The sequence below is a fragment of the Delphinus delphis genome, chromosome 14 (genome assembly GCF_949987515.2).
Source record: "Delphinus delphis chromosome 14, mDelDel1.2, whole genome shotgun sequence".
Taxonomy (NCBI): domain Eukaryota; kingdom Metazoa; phylum Chordata; class Mammalia; order Artiodactyla; family Delphinidae; genus Delphinus; species Delphinus delphis.
The window spans coordinates 65,787,297-65,810,348 of NC_082696.1; the positions used below are offsets into that span (position 1 = coordinate 65,787,297).

At 41.7% G+C, this 23,052-nt stretch overlaps 1 long non-coding RNA gene across 1 annotated transcript; it reads left to right on the top strand.

Moving 5' to 3' along the window:
- Nucleotides 1-1,369: 1,369 nt before the first annotated feature.
- On the top strand, nucleotides 1,370-21,680 carry LOC132437382 (uncharacterized). The gene is made up of 3 exons (XR_009522019.1): nucleotides 1,370-1,439; nucleotides 20,994-21,071; nucleotides 21,576-21,680. It is a non-coding gene; the product is annotated as an uncharacterized lncRNA (long non-coding RNA).
- The last annotated feature ends 1,372 nt before the right edge of the window (nucleotides 21,681-23,052 follow it).

Genomic DNA, 23,052 nt, shown 5'->3' on the forward strand with positions numbered 1-23,052 from the left:
GTGCACACTTCCTTTTCAAAGATTTTTGTCAAAAAAAAAAAATTAAGCTCCTTGGGCAACCTCAAAGTTAAAGTCTTAAAGTGTGGTATTTGCATTCACAAATACGAGTGTATTTATAAGGCATTGTACCAAGAAGATCCAAAAAATGTTTGCTTAGTTGAATGACTCTTTTTTTTAGGTTAGAGTGTCTCCCTCATTTTATAATAATTACTCCTTATATATGTGAAATATATTCAAACTTTTTTAGAACTCTGAACTTTTCTTCTGGACTTAATAAAGAAAATAACATTGACTACCGTGAAGTTTTAAACGAACCTGTTACTTTTGGAATAAGTTATCTCTGGCTGATAGATAAGCAGCTGTTATGGGTTGAATTCTGTCCTCCTCCTCCAGATTCATATGTTGAAGTCCTAACCTCCAGTCCTGAGAATGTGATCTTATCTGGAGATAGAGTCATTGCAGATGTAATTAGCTGAGATGAGGTCATAGTGGAGCAGGGTGGGCCCCTAATCCAATATGACTGGTGTCCTTATAAAAAGGGGAAATTTGGAGGACACATATAGGGAGAACATGATGTGGAAATGAAGGCAGAGATCAGGGTGTTGCTTCTTCAAGTCAAGGAGCAGCACAGTTTGCCAGCAAAACACCAGAAGCTAGAAGAGAGGCATGAACCAGATTCTCCCTCACAGCACTCGGAAGGAACCAACCCTGCCAACACCTTGATCTTGGACTTCTGGTCTCTAGGACGGTAAGACAATAAATTGTCTGCTGTTTAAGCCTCCATTTAGCCATAGGAAACTAAAACAATAACCAAATTTGAGGATTTTCTTCTCTAGGCTTATTTCCAAATTATCTAGACCGAATGCCTCTAACAATTTGTATAAGTCTGCTTTGTTCACTCTACTAACCACACACACACACACACACACACACACACACACACACACACACACAGACGGCCATGTCCCTACACGGAGATAAGTGTCTGGACTCAGCCCTACTGAGAATGGTTGCTGGGAATGCCCCTGAGACCATGCCGTAATGGTAGACGTCAACAGGGGTTGTGTTTTCTTACTCTTAGTCTTGAATCAGTAAAGGACGAAGAAAAAAAGCACACTTGCGTATTCACTGGTTTAGGCCCAGTCATGATTCCTTTAAAGACGCTGCCAATAGATTTTAGTCATTCTCTGGCAAAGGTTTCTCTTCAACCACAAACACTACACATAGTTGCGGAATGAGTCACCACCTTGAGTAATCTAATTCCTTGACCAGTACATGCCTGCTGCTCACAGCACACAGTGTCCTTCCTTGTGTATTTTGTTTTGCTCTGTTCTCGGGAGCTTCTTTAATACTTTCTTAAGGGTACAGTAAAGGATTCACTCTGAATCCTCAGCTTCCTCAGCAGCCTGTGACCTGCCCAGTCATCAAGAACCAAAATGGTAAGTTTTATTACGCGTTCTCATACCTTCAGTTAAGCTAGAGGGGGCATGATTACTGCAAAAAAGCAGTAAGTGTAGGTTAAAAAAAAATTTTTCCCTCCAAACTGGAAGCCGTTTGCTAAAGAATCCAGGGGAAAAACAAAAGGGAACGAACTGAATGATGGTCCAGGGAAGATGGTGGAGCGGAGTCCACACCATGTCACCAGCCAGGTTCCCACAGAGGCTCAACTTACATCACCAAATAACACCCAAGAGTTATTTATATCAATAAAGTTTAAAGCAAGTAAACCTCTGAGCTTATTTTTGCATGGTTTTCTTAAAAAATGTTCCTTAAAGATATTTTCCAGTCCAACATATTATAACCACAACCAGGAAATATTTTTTTCTCCAAGGCTGATAGATTGAAACATTTTGAATATTTGTAACCTGTTCTTTTAAGAAGAAGTTTTTATGAGTATCTGATGAGCACTTTTTGAGTTTTTTTTCTCTTTCTCTTCCCATGAGTGGGTACCAATATTATGGAAATACAAATTGGAGAAATGAAACCATCAACAAAATGAAAAAGCAACCTACTGAATGGGAGAAAACATTTGCAAATTGCATATCTGGTAAGGGATTAATATTTAAGATACATAAGGAACTTACACAACTCAACAGCAAAAAATCAAATAATCCAATTTAAAAATGGACAGAAGATCTGAATAAACATTTTTCCAAAGAAGACATACAGATGGCCAACAGACACATGAAAAGATGCTCAATATCACAAATCATCAGGGAAATGCAAATCAAAACCATAATGAGATACTACCTCACACCTGTCAGTATGACTATTATCAAAAGGACAACAAGTAACAAGTGTTTGCGAGGATGTGGAGAAAAGGGAACCCTCTTGCACTGTTGGTGGGAATGTAAATTGGTGCAGCCACTACGGAGAACAGTATGGAGGTTCCTCAAAAAGTTAAAGATAGAACTGCCATACGACCCAGCAATCCCACTCCTGGGTATTTAACCAAAGAAAATGAAAACACTACCTTGAAAAGGTATCCGCACCCCCATGTTCACTGCAGCATTATTTACAATAGCCAAGACATGGAAATAATGTAAGGGTCCGTTGATGGATGAATGGATAAAGAAGATATATACACACACACTGGAATGTTATTCAGCCATAAAAAATAAAATCTTGTCAAAAAATAGATAAAATAAAACCTTGTCATTTGCAACAACGTGAACGGACCTTGAAGGCATTATGCTAAGTGCGGTAAGTGGGAGAAAGACAAACAGCCCATGATCTCACTTATATGTAGAATCTAAACAAGCAAACAAAACCAAGCTCATAGGTACAGAGCACAGACTGGTGGCTGCCAGAGCTAGGGGGTGGGAGGTGGGCAAAAATGGGTGAAGGGGGTCAAAAGATACAAACTTCCAGTTATAAAATAAATAATTCATAGGGATGTAACGTACAGCATGATGACTATAGTTAAGAATACTGTCTTGCATATTTGAAAGTTGCTAAGAGAATAGATCTTAAAAATTCTCATCACAAGAAAAAAAAGTTCTGTAACTATGTATAGGGACAGAAGTTAACTAGACTCATGGCGGTGATCATTTCACAATATATACAAATATCAAGTCATTATGTTGTACACCTGAAACTCATATAACGTATGTCAATTAATTATACCTCAATTTTTTTAAAAAAAGAAAGAAATTGGAGAAAGAAAAGTACTTTATTTATTCATTTCTACACCTGAAACTAATATAACGTATGTCAATTAATTATTCCTCAATTTTTTAAAAAAAAGAAAGAAATTGGAGAAATAAAAGTACTTTAAATTCATTTCTACTATGCCGCTCTACTCCATAATCAAATGCAGAAGGGAGAAAGACACATCTTAAGTGTACGCTGTAAATGAGGAAGCTTTCAGAACAAGCTGAAGAGTGGCGTTTAATAGTATTATTCATAACTTATGCTTGCATGGCAATACACAACTCTCACAAAACTCGCTTCACCCTCAAAACAGCCCTGAGAACTAGATATATTACCATCAAGGAAACAGAAGTTCCCAGGTTCTATGGAAGGTGGTGGAGCTAGGACTCTCAGTTTAGTGCTCTTTGTTCAGCATTCTCTAACGCAACTTGCCCCAGACAGGAAGCGCAGCCATCTGCCCCAGAGAATTCTCTAGTTAACCTAGGGTGAGACTCCTCTCCACCTAAGGCCAGCGCAGTGAGCCACAAAACTTCTCTGAGCTTCTGTTTTCTCATCTGTAAAATAAGGACAATGCCACCGATCCCCACAAGATAAGGTGAGAGTAAAATCAAATGAGGCCAGCGAAAGAAGTTCAATAAACCATAAGTGTTACGCACATGTTATACAAATCCCTTCTCCCGTCCCGGAGCTATATCGCAGAGTGAATAAGGACGCTTATTTACTGTTTGACCTTAGGCAAGTTTCTTAATATTTCTAAGGCTCAGCTTCCTTATCGGTAAAACAAGAATACGACAAGGACCTTGCCCATGAGATTATGGTTGAAGCATAGAGGAGATAGTCCACGCCCAAGCACTCAGCACTGGTCACTGCATGGACAGAGCCAGTCCTCAATACGTGTTGGCTTTCAATAGTAAAGCTGTGTTTGATCCCAGCACTTCACCAGCTCAAGTATAAGCAAACAGCCCCAAATCGTGTCTATCCAGGCTCTTTGCTCTGATGGCAGTTTCAACTCTATTCTCTCAAAAGACAGTTTTGGATGAGTTCCACTTACTCTTTGTTTTGCAAAATCAACATCTCCGGTCCACAAAAAACTTTCAGCCACTGAACATGGTTTGCCCTCCTTTTATTCCTACAGCATAGGATTGGGTTGGACAATATTTACCCCATCCTGATAGGCAGGGAACAGAACCGATGCACTCCTCACCTTGGTGTTCCTCCCCAAAGAGGGGCAGTGCGACAGTGTTACTTCAAAAGTTATTTGCTGAAATTGAGTTATTTGTAGTGAGGTGGATAGACATAGAGCCTGTCATACAGAGTGAAGTAAGTCAGAAAGAGAAAAACAAATACCGTATGCTAACACATATATATGGAATCTAGAAAAAATAAAAAAAGGTTCTGAAGAACCTAGGGGCAGGACAGGAATAAAGATGCAGACGTAGAGAATGGACTTGAGGACATGGGGAGGGGGAAGGGTAGGCTGGGACGAAGTGAGAGAGTGGCGTGGACATATATACACTACCAAATGTAAAATAGATAGCTAATGGGAAGCAGCTGCATAGCACAGGGAGGTCAGCTCGGTGCTTTGTGACCACCTAGAGGGGTGGGATAGGGAGGGTGAGAAGGAGACGCAAGAGGGAAGAGATATGGGGGTATATGTACATGTATAGCTGATTCACTTTGTCATAAAGCAGAAACTAACATAACATTGTAAAGCAATTATACTCCAATAAAGATGTTTAAAAAAAAGTTATTTGGCAGTTACGGAGCCAAGTTTTATGAAACACAGAGGAGAATAAATTATTTTATGTACTAACTAGGAAAAGTCAACCCTAGCTGTCAGTGAGTAAAGGAATGTAAAAAGCAGCAAAGCACCTGACATATAATTGGCACATAAGACAAGCTGCGCTAGAAGAGAAAAAGTAACAAGGTGTCTTCCGGATTGGATTGATGTCTGATCATGGCTTTGAAGAATGTTTTAATAGGAAAAGAAGAATAAACACCAGCACAAACTAATCTTAAAATCTCATTCGTCTCTGGCTAGGAACACTACTTCTTAATTTAATCAGGTAACTACATTTTTCTGTAACTTAGATCATCTGAATATATATATATATATGTATATATAAAGATATATATATATATCTCTTTATGCATTGCCTGTGGGTCATATAAATTACACATATCAACACTCACATGAATGGAAGCCGTTTACCTGTGCTCAGATACAATGGCGGCGCATGGGCCGTTTCCTCAGACTTGCTTTCAGGGAACGTTGAAACCCTGAGATGTCCCAGTGATTTTCAGAGGAGAGAAACTGAAACTCAGGAACTAGATGCAGACGGAGACATCCTGAAATCCTTGCCATTTCCTCGTTCCTGAGCATTTCAGAAGTAAACGTGTTCATCCTCAAACATTTCATTTTCCTCTTAATTCTTCCCTCTGGGTGGTCTTACAGGGTCTGTGTTTCGTATCTTAGACTTCCTACCTTGTCTGCTTTGTTTTCTTCAGAACTTCAGCATTTGAGCACGTGACTCGCTATCTTATGGAAACTCGATTCAGTCTGTGAACATTTATTAAGTGCCTGCTACCTAAAAGGAATGTACAGGGCACTGATGTGGATACTGTAAACGCCCAGATATCTGCACACAATATCAAGGTACCAAGCTCTGAAGATGTGAATTTGAAGAAAGCCTAGCTCTTGCACTCTAATATGTAGACAAGCGAGAGACGGAGGGAGAGAAATAATTACAGCACAACGTGAAAAGTGCAAAACAACCAGCCGTTCTGTGGGATCCCCCCCTTTTCTGACCTTCCTGCTGAAATTTGTGAATGGTCGTGGTGGCGATGTCCAGGCTCCTCCTGGAGAAATGGGATGCTCGAGCTCCAGCCCCAGAGCAGAACCCGGCAATGGATGGAAATCCAACCCATTCATGAGGCACCCCCATCTCCCCACATTCCCACAGAGCACATATTTTTTCTTTCTCATAAGAGCCGTAGATTTTTCCTATAGCTCTGGAAAGAGCCTTTCACTGGGGCCTCCTACCCTTCCCTCAATTCCCGCTCTAGTCTCGTTTTTTTCTCCCTGCCCCCCACGCCTCTAGGTGTCTGTGACTTCCTTCCTGTTCCATTGTTCCAATGCTGTCATCCCCTCATCACGCTGGGCCTCCCCCAAATGACATCGTGGAAACGGCCGGCTCCCTGGAATACAAGAAAGTACGTCTTTTGCACCGTGGGTAGTTACAGTGTGTTACACTGAAAGAGTCTGACACTATCCTATTTACATGTTGCATTTTTAAACTGAAAGCAAGCATGTATAGATAAAATATTTCTCTTTCTAAGACAATCAAAGTGCAATTTGAAGAAAACCCATAAGGAGCCTTTACCTTTCTACACTCATGAATTTGACCCAAATGAAAGCATGAGGAAAAGAAAATTATATAATTGTGAGAACTTCCTCTCTGTTTCAAGATCTATACATTCCTGGAGAAATCAAGAAACAAGAGAGACATGCAGGAGGCGGGCTGAGCCAGGGGTGAGCACTTCTCTCTGTGGCGGCCCCTCAGGGGCTGTGGCTTTCGATGCCTCGTCTCTAACTGGGTGAGACAAGAATGCCATTGTTGCAGCTCTCACCACAGTTCTGGGAATGAAGAATAGCAACGTTCCTTATTTTTACATCCCAATATAATCTCTTTATCCAAGACCTACATTTCAGAAGGTCTCAATTTGATATGTGGATCTTGGAAAACCCCATCTAGAAATCAGGAAGACAGGCGGGGGCGCCCAGGAGGTTGAGGCGTACTCCCGTCTGTGTGGCTGTGAGGATGCTCTGACCCGTGGCCCGAGGCCAGGTGGTCGGGGTCCTCCCCCCACACTCCAGACAAGCTAGGAGGCAGTGCTGTGGCTCCAGGCCTGCTGGGGCTGAGCCCAGACTCTAGAACCTAACGGACGGCAGGCAAACCCCGGCTCCATCACTTACAATGTGATTTTGAGCTGGTTACTAAACTTCTCTGTGCCTCAGTTTCCTCCCTGTGAAATGGGGAAAACAAAAGAACCTCGTGGGGTCCTCATGGGGGTAAAGTGAGTTAGTATTTATGGGGTTCCCAGAGCTGTGTTGGACATGTAGTAAACACTACATGCATGTTTACTAGTAAGATGCCCAAGACTCCAGGGGAAATCCAATTAATGGTAAAATGGTCTCCTTTATCTGGACGTAAACTATGAAATACCAGCACTCGATATACTTACATCTCAAGTCACATAATGCCAGATTCTAAAGACAGGTTTTTAAAAAGGCATAATTCCTGGTAATACTGTAACCAACAAATAAAACAGAGGTAGCAACACAATATATAGGATACCGCTGAGCCATTTCAAGGCAAAAGAGGCATCTACCCAACAGGAATAGGGTTGTGCCCTTGCCCTCGTGTGTACATGCCCTTCAGGACTCAGGTGTGTATGTGCTTCCAAAAAAATGACCCCACTGAGATGGGCAGACTTTCTCCCCAGATTCCTGGGTTCAGAGAAACCCACAGTTCACTAAGGCAGTTTGCTCAGCTCTAATTAGGAATCTGATTGCTGGTTGGCCTTGCACAAAGGACTTTTAATTAGGGCTGAGAACGCTCAGAAAAATCCACTTGGCAAGTCGACTCCTTCCCTCTATCTCTTTTTTAACATCTTGCCAAGATAATAAGGAAAGGGAGAGCTTAATTACAGCTGGTGTATATATCTTTAAGAAAAAAAATACATTAAGTGCTTTAAAATAGGCTCTCTTGGCTCTGTGATCACAAGGATTTTACTCACTTCTTATCCCTGATTGGTCTCATTCTCAGTTACAGATGAATCAGACACATTTTGAGCAGCTTTAAGATTTGCTTTTCATCCAAAGCCAAGTAGGCAAATGGCAGTGAATTCACAAGCTTTTCCACATGATCTCATAGGTTCCTCCGGCTCCCCTGTGGGGACCGTTTGACCTCTGCAATGCTGTTATCTTAAACACCCCCGGACTGCTTGTGTCTCAGGGGGAGGCTGCCACGTAGGACTGGGCGAGGCACTCCACTTTCTAGAAGGCGAATTTCAGTACCTAAATGTGTGCATGTGGTAGCCGTGAATTGTAAAAGAAAATAAGCACAGAGAAGACCCTCAGCCAGGAATTTGGGCCTGGAGGAGATGGGGTGGACACACAGCCTTGGAGATGGATGCTGTCCTGAAATCAGCATATCTCAATGCATTGGTAGAGCCACCTTCTCATTAAGTCTCCCAGCCTGAAAACAGGTGACCCACGCTCCCCTTCAATCCATTGGAACCTGGCCCTGGCAGCCAGCGACTTTCTAATTATTTATATGAGATATCTGACAGTACCGAGTGCCTGAACCGGTGTAATATACGCGCAGGGAGACTCTGTGAACCTCAAATCAGCCCCTCAGATGCGTGAGATTTCCCGACTGAAGTTCACGTTTACCGCTCCTTTAATCTCTGCCTTTTTTTTTTTTTTTTTAACAAGCCTTTGTGCCTCGGTGCTAAGGATCCCTTTCATCTAATCTCAGGCACCTGAAGCTCTGCTATTGAATTACATTTCTTCACTTATATTTATGTTTGATGCAAAAATAAGAAAGCGGGTAGAAGCGTAAGATGCTGTCACGTACGTCTGAAAGGGATCTGTCGATCATCCCGGAGCCCCATCCAGCTCTTTCACACTTTTTCTATGAGATGCTTCTGTGCAGACTCTTGACTTTGGCTCCGCGGAATGATCTTAAAATTCAGGCACATCCCTCTCTGCTGAGCTTGTGTGGCTCTTGGTCAATAGGGATTTTAAACTCTTCTGCCTTTTGACTGAGACAACTGGTGAGGGGTGGAGGGTTTCCCAAGCCCGAGAAATATGTGCCGGCTCCCCGAGTGCCTTCCAATACAGACATCTTTCTAAGGTCGCCCTGGTTCTGCAGTGGCAGCCGCGACATATACGTTTCATGATTTTATGGCAAAAAGTCATGGACTAGAAACTCCTTAATATCCAAGAAGGTATTGGAGGGGAGCAGTTTTCTAATTCAAGCCAGGTGAACTTCTAAGATATGGGGCTGATTTATCACACCATATGTGTGCCTCCCCAGGACATTGCTGTTACCCCCACCTTAAAAGAGAGATCAGACATGAATTTATCACCATTAGGTTCTTCCTGCTTTTAAAAATAATCAGGTTTCTGTGTTACCTTCCTTCTCAACTGCCAAGAACATGCTCCAGAGCGTAGCATTAGCTCTTCTGATGAGCTGGAGAGGGAAATGTCATTATCCTTGTTTTACAGATGGAGAAATCTGAGGCTCGGGGGGACTGTTTTGCCTAAGGTGAAAGTATTGTTTTAATCCTAGACTTTTATTCTTATCTCTTCAAATTTCTTCCTGAGGGTGGTAATGAGCTTAGAGGATTCATCAGGACTAAACCTTGTCTGAAGACTTGTTTATAAAATTATTTCAATAAAATCCACAATCAGATTGGCTGGGGTGTGTCTTCAAACCGAGCGGCTTACCTAATGAGCACACTCATCAGGGCGGCAAAATCTCTCCTTACCAGCTGGCTGCTTCTCCCATGTTTTATCAAGGTGGGTGGAAGAGGGGGCCTGGTGTAAGTTTACTAGTAATAAAGACCAGAGCCCTAGGAGCTTTTATATGAGAATCTGGTTTCTTTTTCATTTCTTTAATTATTTAAAAAGTTAGGTTGGAAAATGTTTGAGGAGCAGCTAATAATGTGACTTCAGATAGGGATGGGTTGGCAGGTCCCACTCATTAGCTCTGAAGCAGCTTCGGTGAGTTGCTGTCTCCTAATTCCCCTTCCTTGTGGTTGTGCTATTTGCCCCTCTGATTCCTATCTGCCTCCCCAATTCAACTCACACACTTAAGTTACGTATACAAACGACTGAATTTTCAAAGTAAAAAGGAACCCAGAAGGAGGATTTTTATGTTCCAGAGCCCAGGGTTTCCAAATATTCATGGGTCTGGGAGCCACCATGGATGCCTGTTGGTTAGGAGTTTGTCTTCCATCTTTTCCATACTTGCGATGTTTTGAAACATAGGTTCTTTGGTTATTTACAACAGGACCGCACCACTGAAGGCAGGAAGCCAAACTGGGGACCATTGTGGGGCTAGGTTGTCAAAAGTGCCCTCACCCCAAGGTGGGAAAGTACTCCTCAGTCCGAAAGATGCACCATTGCCCGAAATCTCTCTTTTTGTGGTTTATCCATGTTTTAGCATGTTATAATAGCACATATTTATTTCATTTTAATATTTAATTCATTTTCATTGATGAATTCCTTAGTTAGATGTATCTAATTTTTTTTATCTCTTCAACAGTTGATGGACATTTGGATTGTTTCCAGTTTGGGGCTATTATGAATAATGCTACTATGAAGAGCTGCATACAAGGCTTTGTGTGGATATATGTTTCATTTCTCTTGGTGGGTTCTACGAGTAAAATAGACGGTCCTCTTTTTAAATGTCCATCAACTGGTGAGTGGATAAACATAATTTAGCAGATTTCAAACTTACTTATGTTCCCAAATGGTTTAACATAACAGAAATCACATGCTTTCTAAAACTTCGAAAGAATTCTTGGTAAGCCACCAGGACCTGGAGAGGTTTTGAAAGGAGTTTTGTTTGATAACTTTGTCAATTCCTTCTCAAAGTTATTGGTTTTTTCATATGTATAATTTATTTAATGAATTTTAGCAATTTCCCCCAGAAATCATCCATTTATTAATACTTTCACATGTATTAACATACAACATTATCTTATTCCATTTAATCTCCTTGCAGTAAGTTCATATCCATTTTCTATTTCTAATATTATTTGTTTGTATTTCCCTTTTTTCTGGATTCAAATGGGTGAAAAGTATTTCCATTTTGTTAACCTTTAAAATAGTAAAACACTTGATCAATTATACTTTATTTTCTAATTTTAAATTTCTGTATTTATCTTTCTTGTCTATTTCTGCTTATTTGGATTTGTTTTATTCTTCTATTTCTAATTTTTTTAGTCATATGATTAGTTTTTAAATTTTCATTATTTCTGGTTTAATACTGATAGTATTTGAGACCCTAAGCATACTTCCTGGTACTGACCTGGCCACATTCCATGAATGCCTATATATAATTTTCAAAACTTTCTAAGTAGCTTGCAATTATAGTTTTGATTTTCTTCTTTTATGAGATCCTTATAAAGAATTATTTACGTTTCTAAGTGGTTGAGAGTTCAGATTTTTTATTCTTATTTAAACTTGTGCAGGTTTTTCTATCTAAAAGATAAAAATTTTCTTTGTGGTCTTATGTATTGTTTTGCTCAGGGTTTCAAATAATACTTTTTAAAAAGGCCCATTTTTGTTAGGGACCAAAATTCAATATTGGCCTATAAATCAACTTTAATAATTGCAGTATTTCAGACTTTGGTGTCCTCTTTTTTGGTTGTCAAAATCTGGTATTTAGGTCTCCTAAAGACAACTGTTTTACTGTCAATTTTTGTTTTTTAATGTTTAATGCTGTGCTTTCATCCCATGACTTTTATCACTGTAATATTTTCAGTCTGCATTATACCTTTTATCAATATAAAATGCCAAATCGATCCTTTATCCCAAGGAATGCTTTATGATGAATCCTACTTTGTCTAATTATTACTGCCATTCATCTTTTTATTTGCATCTCCTTGATAAAGATTTGGCTATTGTTTTATTCTTTTAACTATTTAGAATTAATTTGAACACTTACTGGTATTTTTCCTGATTTCCAAGTGAATTCATGTTCATTGCAGAAACACTGGCAACTATAGAAAAACACAGACGCACAAAATCATCCAGTATCCAGAGTCTTCTCTTTTTCCACCCTCTTCTTTAAAATTTTTCTTTGATATGTTCAAAGAAAGCAGAAGAGCCTACATCGGGGCCTACAGGTCACAGGCCAATTAAACCAGAAACCGGATCCTTCCACAGTCCAGAGCATGGAGAGACAAAGTTATCAGGAAACCAGCTCTCGTTTCTGCTTCACTTCTTGAAATTCAAAAACAGCAAATCACATTCCTCTCTTGTCTACTGTGGGAGCGGAGAAATAAAGTGATTAGATTGCCTAGGATTCAAAGCAAGAATGACGTGAATCTGCTGCAGTCAGGAGGGGAAGCCAGGCAGCTCCCTTGTGTCAGGAGTTCAGAGAAGGTGATTCCAGTGGGTGCCTCTGAGAAGCAAAAGCTTGGCTTCAGCGTTGGGCCTGGGGCGTGGGTCGGTGTATACATGTGTTATTGTGTATTTGTGTGTGTGTCGTGTGTATGTTGTGTTTTCTTGTGGTGTGTATGTTGTGTGTGCATTGCTGTTTGTGTGTGTTGTTGGTGTGGGTGCTTTGTATTTGTTTGTGTGTTCTTGCTGGGTGTATGTGTTTTGTGTGTTTGCATGTGTGTATTGTTTTGTGCTGTGTTGTTTTTTTGGGGGGTGCACAGTGGCAGAAAGGGTTTGGCAGTGCAGAGGCCCTGCTGGGGCTAAGCAGATAGGCAGCACAGCTGAGTAGTTTTCTTCTAGAGGTCAAGAAACTCTGGGTCTGGGACGTCCCTGGTGGCGCAGTGGTTAAGAATCCGCTTGCCAACACAGGGGACACGGGTTCGAGCCCTGGTCCTGGAAGATCCCACATGCCACGGAGCAACTAAGCCCGTGCGCCACAACTACCGAGCCCGCATGCCACAACTACTGAAGCCCGTGCGCCTACAGTCCATGCTCCGCAACAAGAGAAGCCACCGCAGCGAGAAGCCCATGCTCCACAGGGAAGACCCCGCTCACTCAACTAGAGAAAGCCCGCATGCAGCAACCAAGACCCAACACAGCTGAAAATGAATAAATAAATAAATAATTTTTTTTAAAAAAAGTAAGCTTTAAAAAAAAAGAGTTTCATAGTTTCTGGCCTTACATTTAGGTCTTTAATCCATTTTGAGCTTATTTTTGTGTATGGTGTTAGGGAGTGATCTAATCTCATACTTTTACATGTACCTGTCCAGTTTTCCCAGCACCACTTATTGAAGAGGCTGTCCTTTCTCCACTGTACATTCTTGCCTCCGTTATCAAAGATAAGGTGACCATATGTGTGTGGGTTTATCTCTGGGCTTTCTATCCTGTTCCATTGATCTATCTTTCTGTTTTTGTGCCAGTACCATACTGATTACTGTAGCTTTGTAGTATAGTCTGAAGTCAGGGAGCCTGATTCCTCCAGCTCCGTTTTTCGTTCTCAAGATTGCTTTGGCTATTCGGGGTCTTTTGTGTTTCCATACAAATTGTGAAATTTTTTGTTCTAGTTCTGTGAAAAATGCCACTGGTATTTGGGATTGCACTGAATCTGTAGATTGCTTTGGGTAGTAGAGTCACTTTCACAATGTTGATTCTTCCAATCCAAGAACATGGTATATCTCTCCATCTATTTGTATCATCTTTAATTTCTTTCATCAGTGTCTTATAATTTTCTGCATACAGGTCTTCTGTCTCCTTAGGTAGGTTTATTCCTAGATATTTTATTCTTTTTGTTGCAATGGTAAATGGGAGTGTTTTCTTGATTTCATTTTCAGATTTTTCATCATTAGTGTATAGGAATGCCAGAGATTTCTGTGCATTAATTTTGTATCCTGCTACTTTACCAAATTCTTTGATTAGCTCTGGTAGTTTTCTGGTAGCATCTTTAGGATTCTTTATGTATAGTATCATGTCATGTGCAAACAGTGACAGCTTTACTTCTTCTTTTCCGATTTGGATTCCTTTTATTTCCCTTTCTTCTCTGATTGCTGTGGCTAAAACTGCCAAAACTATGTTGAATAAGAGTGGTGAGAATGGGCAACCTTGTCTTGTTCCTGATCTCAGTGGAAATGCTTTCAGTTTTTCACCATTGAGGATGATGTTGGCTGTGGGTTTGTCATATATGGCCTTTATTATGTTGAGGAAAGTTCCCTCTGTGCCTACGTTCTGCAGGGTTTTTATCACAAATGGGTGTTGAATTTTGTCGAAAGCTTTCTCTGTATCTATTGAGATAATCATATGGTTTTTCTCCTTCAGTTTGTTAATATGGTGTATCACGTTGATTGATTTGCGTATATTGAAGAATCCTTGCATTCCTGTAAGGCCAGAAACTATCAAACTCTTAGAGTAAAACATAGGCAGAACACTCTATAACATAAATCACAGCAAGATCCTTTTTGACCCACCTCCTAGAGAAATGGAAATAAAAACAAAAATAAACAAATGGGACCTAATGAAACCTCAAAGCTTTTGCACAGCAAAGGAAACCATAAACAAGACCAAAAGACAACCCTCAGAATGGGAGAAAATATTTGCAAATGAAGCAACTGACAAAGGATTAATCTCCAAAATTTATAAGCAGCTCATGCAGCTCAATAACAAAAAAACAAACAACCCAATCCAAAAACGGGCAGAAGACCTAAATAGACATTTCTCCAAAGAAGATATACAGACTGCCAACAAACACATGAAAGAACGCTCAACATCATTAATCATGAGAGAAATGCAAATCAAAACTACAATGAGATATCATCTCACACCAGTCAGAACGGCCATCATCAAAAAATCTAGAAACGATAAATGCTGGAGAGGGTGTGGAGAAAAGGGAACCCTCTTGCACTGCTGGTGGGAGTGTGAATTGGTACAGCCACTATGGAGAACAGTACGGAGGTTCCTTAAAAAACTACAAATAGAACTACCATATGACCCAGCAATCCCACTACTGGGCATATACCCTGAGAAAACCATAATTCAAAAAGACTCATGTACCAAAATGTTCATTGCAGCTCTATTTACAATAGCCCGGAGATGGAAACAACCTAAGTGTCCATCATCGGATGAATGGATAAAGAAGATGTGGCACATATATACAGTGGAATATTACTCAGCCATAAAAAGAAACGAAATTGAGCTATTTGTAATGAGGTGGATGGACCTAGAGTCTGTCATACAGAGTGAAGTAAGTCAGAAAGAGAAAGACAAATACCGTATGCTAACACATATATATGGAATGTAAAAAAAAAAAAAAATGGTTCTGAAGATCCTAGGGGTAAGATAGCAATAAAGACACAGACCTACTAGAGAATGGACTTGAGGATATGGGGAGGAGGAAGGGTGAGCTGTGACAAAGCGAGAGAGAGGCATGGACATATATACACTACAAAACGTAAGGTAGATAGCTAGTGGGAAGCAGCCGCATAGCACAGGGAGATCAGCTCGGTGCTTTGTGACCACCTAGAAGGGTGGGATAGGGAGGGTGGGAGGGAGGGAGATGCAAGAGGGAAGAGATATGGGGATATATGTATATGTATGACTGATTCACTTTGTTATAAAGCAGAAACTAACACACCATTGTAAAGTAATTATACTCCAATAAAGAATTTAAAAAAAAAAAAAAAAGAAAGAAAGAAGCTTTGGGTCTTAGGTCTGCCTCAAGTCATGTTCTGGCTGAAAAGTAAGGTCCAGAGCTTAAGCAAAAATGTGTCCTATGTCAAAGGATCTGAAAATAGGCTCTTCAAGGAAAGGTTAAAAGGATTGAACCCTTTAACTTAAAGGAAGAAAAGATTAAGTGGCTACTTAATTACTACAGTCAAATCCATGAAGATTCTCTTAAAGAGAGTATTCAGTGGTTTTCTGCTTTCTATATAAGATAGAAAGGGTGAAATGCAATCCACTTAAAACAATGGAAAGATTAAGGAGTTTCTCAGCCCTCAGATTTGTACAACATAGAACAGTCTGCAGGGAAAGATTATAGAATTCCCAGCCCCAGTGATCTTTGAAGAGAAATAAATAGCCCTCCAGAATGCAGGGGCCATGAACTACTGGAAACCAGCACAACCTCTGGGCCAGGCAGACCTGGGCTAGAATTCCAGCTCTGCACAACCTCCTAAAGATTACCAACCTCTTTACTCTTAGCTTCCTCATCTGTAAAATGGGCATAGTGACAACTGTGACACAGATTTCTGTTGGATTAAATCAAATGACAACCTATATAAATCTCCCAGCCCAGTACCTGGTATATAGCAGGTACCCAATAAAGGTTAGTTTCCTTCCCCTTTCAACTGTCTTTTGATGAGCAGTTAATCTTGTACATCCTTTGACCACTAAAGAGAACCCTACCTCAATTCCATTCACTAAATATTTACTGAGCACCTCCTTTATATAAGGCACTAGCGTCGACCCTAGGCCTCCCAGCACCCACTCACCTACCTTTGGTAAGCCTCCAAGTTTTGGGTGTGACCCCACCCACTCACCCTCTCAGTCGGTATGGTTTGGCTGGAGCTTACTGGGTGACATGTGACCCAGGCATTGCCAATCAGAACATCTGATCGTTCTGTCAAGAGGAATTGGTTCAGGAAGGGGAATGTGACCCAGTCAGAGACAGTGACACCCAAGGGGCTTTGCTTGAGCTTGCTGGACAGCAGACACTCACTTCTCCCAAAGCCCGGGAAGCCCGGGAGGCTGAAGCAAGTACACCCATCTAATCTCCTCAAGAGCCTGAGAATCACAGTACACAGAGGAGAGCAGAGCTGCGTTTAGAAACAGGGAGAAGCCAGCCCAATCCCCGGACTTTTCAGTTACGTGACCCAATAAATTCCACTTTTTGTTGAAGCCAGTTGAGTTGGGGTTTTATGTTGCCAAATGCATCCACACTGATATAGGCTGTGTAGAACATACAAAAATAAATAAGACCGAAAAGCTTATAAATAAGATGTTTACAAAAGTAATAATAGTACAAGCAAAGTATTTATTATATACCATTTATCTAGGGCTTACTACAGGCCAGACATCATGCTAGTGCTAAATGTTTTGCACACATTGTTGTATTTAATCCTCATGACAGCTACTTTTACGGAACGAGCAGCATTTGACTTTGAACTTGAGAGATGGGTAGAAACTGGACAGGTGTGAGAGGAGAGTAAAAAGGGTAAGTGGGGCTTCCCTGCTGGCGCAGTGGTTGAGAGTCCGCCTGCCGATGCAGGGCACGCGGGTTCGTGCCCCGGTCCGGGAAGATCCCACATGCCGCGGAGGGGCTGGGCCCGTGAGCCATGGCCGCTGAACCTGCGTGTCCGGAGCCTGTGCTCCGCAGCGGGAGAGGCCACAACAGTGAGAGGCCCGCGTACCACAAAAAAAAAAAAAAAGAGGGTAAGTGGAAGAGGGAACAAATGGCGACAGGAAAACGCAGAGACAGTTTGGGAAACAACCGGCAATCCTATTCACTGGGACTTGGAGGGCACAAAGGACAGTAATGGGAAATAGAAGTGAAAAGGCAGACTGAGGTCAATTCATTGGGAATTCAGGAACACCAAGGCAAGGAATCTGTGTTATTAACATGAGGTTTTTCAAGCAAAGAAGGAAGAGGCCCCAGATTTACTCTCACATAACTTAGATTTTATCTGGGGAAAATATTCTTATGAAGGAAATAAAGATTGTCTCCAAGGTGAGTACAGAAGAGAGGAAATAATTGATGTGTAAGTATTCACAACTTTTGCCCGATCCCTAATTTTGATAGAGACTGACTCTTCCTTTTGGGTCAGCAGTCAGGTGTTCTCAACTGTGCAGAGTCTAGGTAACGAGGAAAACACAGCAAAGACTTTCAAAATCTGAGAGGGTAGGTTGGTCTGTAGAAAGAAGGGTTTAGGTGATGGGCAAGGGAGAGGGATTGGCAAGCCTGAGTTGGAGCTTGCAGGATTGGAACTTGAGGAGGAAAAAACGAGAGATTCTTAGGGAGCTGTTGCCATCCACGTGAAGGAAACTGAGAGAGATGGGAAAGAGGGTTTTAGAATGTGGTGCTGTGAGGTTTCTTGAGAGAAAAAGCAAAGATCTGAGGCACGTCCTCGGAATTACTTTCTCACGCCCAGGCTGCAGATGCTGCATTTGTTATCATAGGGAAGAAGAGCTAGTTTTGACCCTTATTGAAGAGTATGACTGGCTGACGATGGGGAAGAGGAAAAGCATTCTGTGCTCAGCTTGAGGAAAGACACTGGATGGATCTGCCCAGGGAATGTGCTGGGAAGCAGCCTACCTTGAGAAAGAGGCACCAAAAAACAAAAGTGAGAATGTGCGAGTATGTCAAACCTATGTGAGGGGCTCCTCCCAAAGGTAAACCAAGAATTGCCATATGATCCAGCAATTCCACTTCTGGGTAGAGACCCAAGAGCATTGAAAGCAGGGGCTCTAACACGCACCTGCACACCGGCGTTCACAGTAGCACTATTCACTGAAGGCGAAAAGTGGAAACAATCCAAGTGTCCGTCAACGGATAAACGGATCAACAAAACGTGGTATATACAGTGGAATAGTACTCAGCCACAACAAGGAAGGAAATTCTGCTACATGCTGCAACATGAATGAACCTGAAAAACACTATGCTAAGTGAAATAAGCCAGATACAAAAGGACAAATAGTGTAAGATGCCACTTATATGAGGTACCTAATATAGGCAAATTCATAGAAAGTAGAGTAGAGGTGACCAGAGCCTGGTGAGGCGGGAGGTGAGGAGTTAGTGTTTGATGGGTACAGAGTTTCTGTTTGAGATGATGAAACGTTCTGAAAATGGAATAGTGGTGATGGTTGCACAATACTGTGAATATACTTAATACGGCTGAATTGTACACTTAAAAAAATGTTAAAATGGTAACGTGTGTTATGTATGTTTTATCACAGTTTATTTTTTAACATCTTTACTGGGGTATAATTGCTTTACAGTGGTGTGTTAGTTTCTGCTGTATAACAAAGTGCATCAGCTGTACATATACATATATCCCCATATCTCCTCCCTATTGCGTCTCCCTCCCACCCTCCCTATCCCACCCCTCTAGGTGGACACAAAGCACCGAGCTGATCTCCCTGTGCTATGCAGCTGCTTCCCATTAGCTATCTATTTTACATTTTACCACAGTTCTTTTAAAGCCACATGTGATGTAAAGTTATCGATGCTAGACTAGGACCTGGGGGTTGTCTACTCTCCCCAGACACAAGTCTCGATCAGAAGGGAGAGCTGTCAAAAGTTGTTCTAAGAAAATGAATCAATAGCCATGAGGGAGAGAAGCTTGGACCAACGCCAACCACTGGCCCAAGGTGTGAACTTTCAAACCAATGAGGACATGGTAATTCTAAGAGCCAGACAAAGGGAGAATTGAAGGGATTTTTAATTGCTGGATGGGGAGAGAGGCATTGGGGAAGCCAGGCAGTTTTCATGGTTTAAGCATGTTTTTTTTCCTCACAAAATATTTGCTACAGTGGTTGATTTCCATTTTTTAACAAACCAAGTATTTCCTTCTGAATATTACCTAACTTTACCTTTCTCAACTGCTGCCATAAATAGAACTCATCAACCACAAAGTCTCTAGAAAATTGTCAACCTCAGCCAATAAATAGCACTCAACCATATGGAAAAAAGTGGACAGTCATGACTCAGGCAAAGTGACTCTGCTTTTCTGAATGGAAAAAACATTCCACGTTTTGATCTTGACCAAGAATGTTACTGAATGCAGCTCTGAGGTCTGTAAATAAACCTTTTTTTTTTTTCTTTTTCTTTTCGGTACTGCAATGTTTCTTATTGCGTAACCATATGCTTTGACAAAGAGACAAATGTCACATTCTCATCTGACCAACATAAAAGCCATATCACAACCTATTTTTCAGGATCTCCTCTTTTACTTATGTTTTTATCACCTTACTATTCCTATAATATATCTGAAATCTTTACACAGAATCCAAAGCAAAGTACACACTGAAGTAAAAACCTGAATTCCTAACGGTTCAAAAACGGTGTGTTGCCCCCTTAGATACAGCTTAGATTTGTTCTATTATCAAAGGGGCCCTGGAGTCTCTTAACCACAAATGAAGTAAAAGCAGTTAATCTGTTTAGCCCACTTACCACCCATCGTCACACAGTAGCAGAGCAGAGTCTTCAGAGACTGGGAAAGGGGGAAATATGTTTTGATAATGAGGAGAAAGGTTTGACACTGAACCAGGTCAGTGCTAAAGAGACGGGCCAGACTGAGGGCCACAGTGAGAGGCTCTGGGCAGCTCACAGAAGCAGAAAGACAGAGAGAAGAGAGGATGAGAGTGCTTGCAGCTGATAGGATACCTTTGCCTCCTTCAGCCCACGTGTTACACGCAAAAGGAAACTAGCTGGGCTATACCAAACTAGATCACTTCGACAGCTGGACATGGGTGATATTCTTCTCCAAGGTATCTATTGGCATCCACTGATCATTGTGGAACTTTGGGGGCCTTATAGGAAAAATACCTGAACCACGTCCACTTCAGGAAGGTGCAGATATATTCACTCCACAAATATTTACTGAGTTCTTCCTACTAAGCCGGACACTGTGCAAAGTCCTGAGGATAAAGCTGTGAACACAAGAGCCCTGTCCTTCAAGAGCTTACAATCTTAGTGGAGGAGAGCACAATAAATAAGATAATAAATGAACAAGATAAGTAATGACCATGAGAACTACAATGAAGGGAAAGAACAAGAGTGAGAAAGTAAACAGAAACTGCAGAAGGCCACCTGAGGTAGGATGTTCAGGAATGTCCTTAGAAATGTGTAACATCTCAGCTTGATCATCAAGGATGAGAAGGAACCAGCCAGCCTCCCCATGGGGAAACTTCTCAGAGCAACGCAAGTGCCGGGCCTGAGAACACGTGATCGAGAGAGAGAACGGAAGCTGGAGTGGCTGTGACTATGATATAAGATGGTTTGCAGAACTGGCAGAAGCCAGATCTTGAGGACCTTGTAGACCACGTAGGGGTGGTCAGAAGCCACTGAAGAGTTTTAAGCAGGAGACTAACATGATTTTATTTACATTTTTAGATGATCACTCAGACTGCTGTAAGGAAATGGAGGTAAAAGTGGAAGTGGATTACTCAGGAAGCGACAATGATAATCCAGGTAAGTGATGATGGCAGCTTAGACTAGGGAAGTGGTTCTCAAAGTGGGGTCCCTGGACCAGCAGCAGCAGCAGCACCTGACAACTTGTCAGCAATGCAAATTCTTAGGCCCTACCCTCGCCCCACTGAATCAGAGACTCTGGGGTGGGACCCAGCCATACATGTATTAACAACTCCTCCAGGTGATTCTAATGCACACTGAAATTTGAGAACCTCTAGATTAGGGGTATGGAAATAGAGAAGGTGTTATGGGTCGAGTTTTTGTGTCTCCCTGAAGTTCATATGTTGAAGTTCTAACCCCCACACTGTGGTTGTATTTGGAGATGGGGCCCCTAAGGAAGTAATTTTAAGGTGAAGCAAGGTTATAAGGATGGGGTGCTGATCCAATAGGATTAGTGGCATTATAATCACAGACCTTTCTCTCTCTCTCTCTCCCCCTTTCTTTCTCTTTCTCTCTCTCTCCCCCCAATCTCTCCCTTTCTCTCTTTCTACATGCATGCACAAGGAAGAGGTCATGTGATCACAGAGGGAGACAGCAGCTGCCTACAAGCCCAGAGAAGAGGCCTCAGAATGAAACCTATCTTGCCAACACTTTGATCTTGGACTTCTCAGCCTCTAGAACTGTGAGAAAATAAATTTCTGTTGTTTAAGTCACCCAGTCTGTGGTATTTTGTTGTGGCAGCCAGAGCAGACTAGACAGAAGAGAAGAAGTGAACTGCAGTGGGAATAAATTTTGAAAGCAGAACTTGGCAATGCATTGAATGTAAAGAGTGAGCTCACAGGGTTGCTATAAAAGGCATAGCTGTGAAATCTTTCTTAACCAGGAGAGGAAGGAGTTAATTCAGAGTAACAGTGAGTACATCCCCCCCATACTGAGACTCTTCGAAATATGAGGAAGAAGCATGATTTGGCAGCCCAGCATCTGAACCCCCTTCCTAATTCAGAATATCACCTTGTATGTGGGTCCTAGTGGAAGACACAGCCCTGTATCCCCCTATAGACATTGAAGGAGGAGTGGTTTCCCTCTCATAACTCATTGTCATCCAGGGCTTGGGAACATGACCTAGGCTCAGACAACCAGAAGCCCTCTAGGGACTTGCCTCTGGAAGGAGCATATTCATGGCTTTGGCAGTGGAGTCAAGGTTCATTGGAAAGGATGGTGAGGATCCAGTGACAGCATCCCAACCCATGACATGACCTTGGCCAAATTATTTCCCCAGATGGTTTTCCCACCCTTCCCATCTATTTATGAGCAGTAAGATGCTTCCAATAAACTCTTTTTCTGCCTAAGTTAACTAGAGTTTTCAGCCAAGTTCCCTGACTGGCCAAGAGAGGAACTCTATAAAGACTGGTCTTCTTATGTGTACATGGGGGCTGAGAGCCCTTAATATCTGGTTACTAATTTAATTATTTGTACTCACAGGCTGCAGCCAGAGACATCTGGGTTACAGGGAGCCAAAGGCAATAGCTTCAGTCAGTGGCTGCCCCAAACTGTGTCTCTTCATCTAAGTGCACAATCAACAGGTAACTGAGACTTTAAATAAAAGAATTTCCATTTTTTTTCTAATATCTGACCCCATGCCTCACCTTCGAGCCAACTGCCCCCATCTCGCTGACGACTTTGTAAGGGCCTCCCGATTATCCCTGGCCTCTGGCCTTCTCCACTGCAGTGGGTCATCCCAGAGCACTGCCGTGACCATGCCATGCCCACTCAAACATCATTAATAAACTGTTCAGAATAAACTCCAGACTATTAGGTTGATATTCGAGGTCCCACACAATTTTGTTTCTCCCTATTTTTCTAACTTACCTTCTAGTACTTTCCAATATATACCTTATACTTAAAAAAGGTTGGCCTATTTATTGTGCCCTGGGCATGCATCATGTATTCCCATCCTGGCCTCCTCTGCCCCAATCTAGAATGCCTCTCCTCTCCACCTTCTCTCCAAATCTTTCTCACCCTTCCAGACCCACTTCTGTTC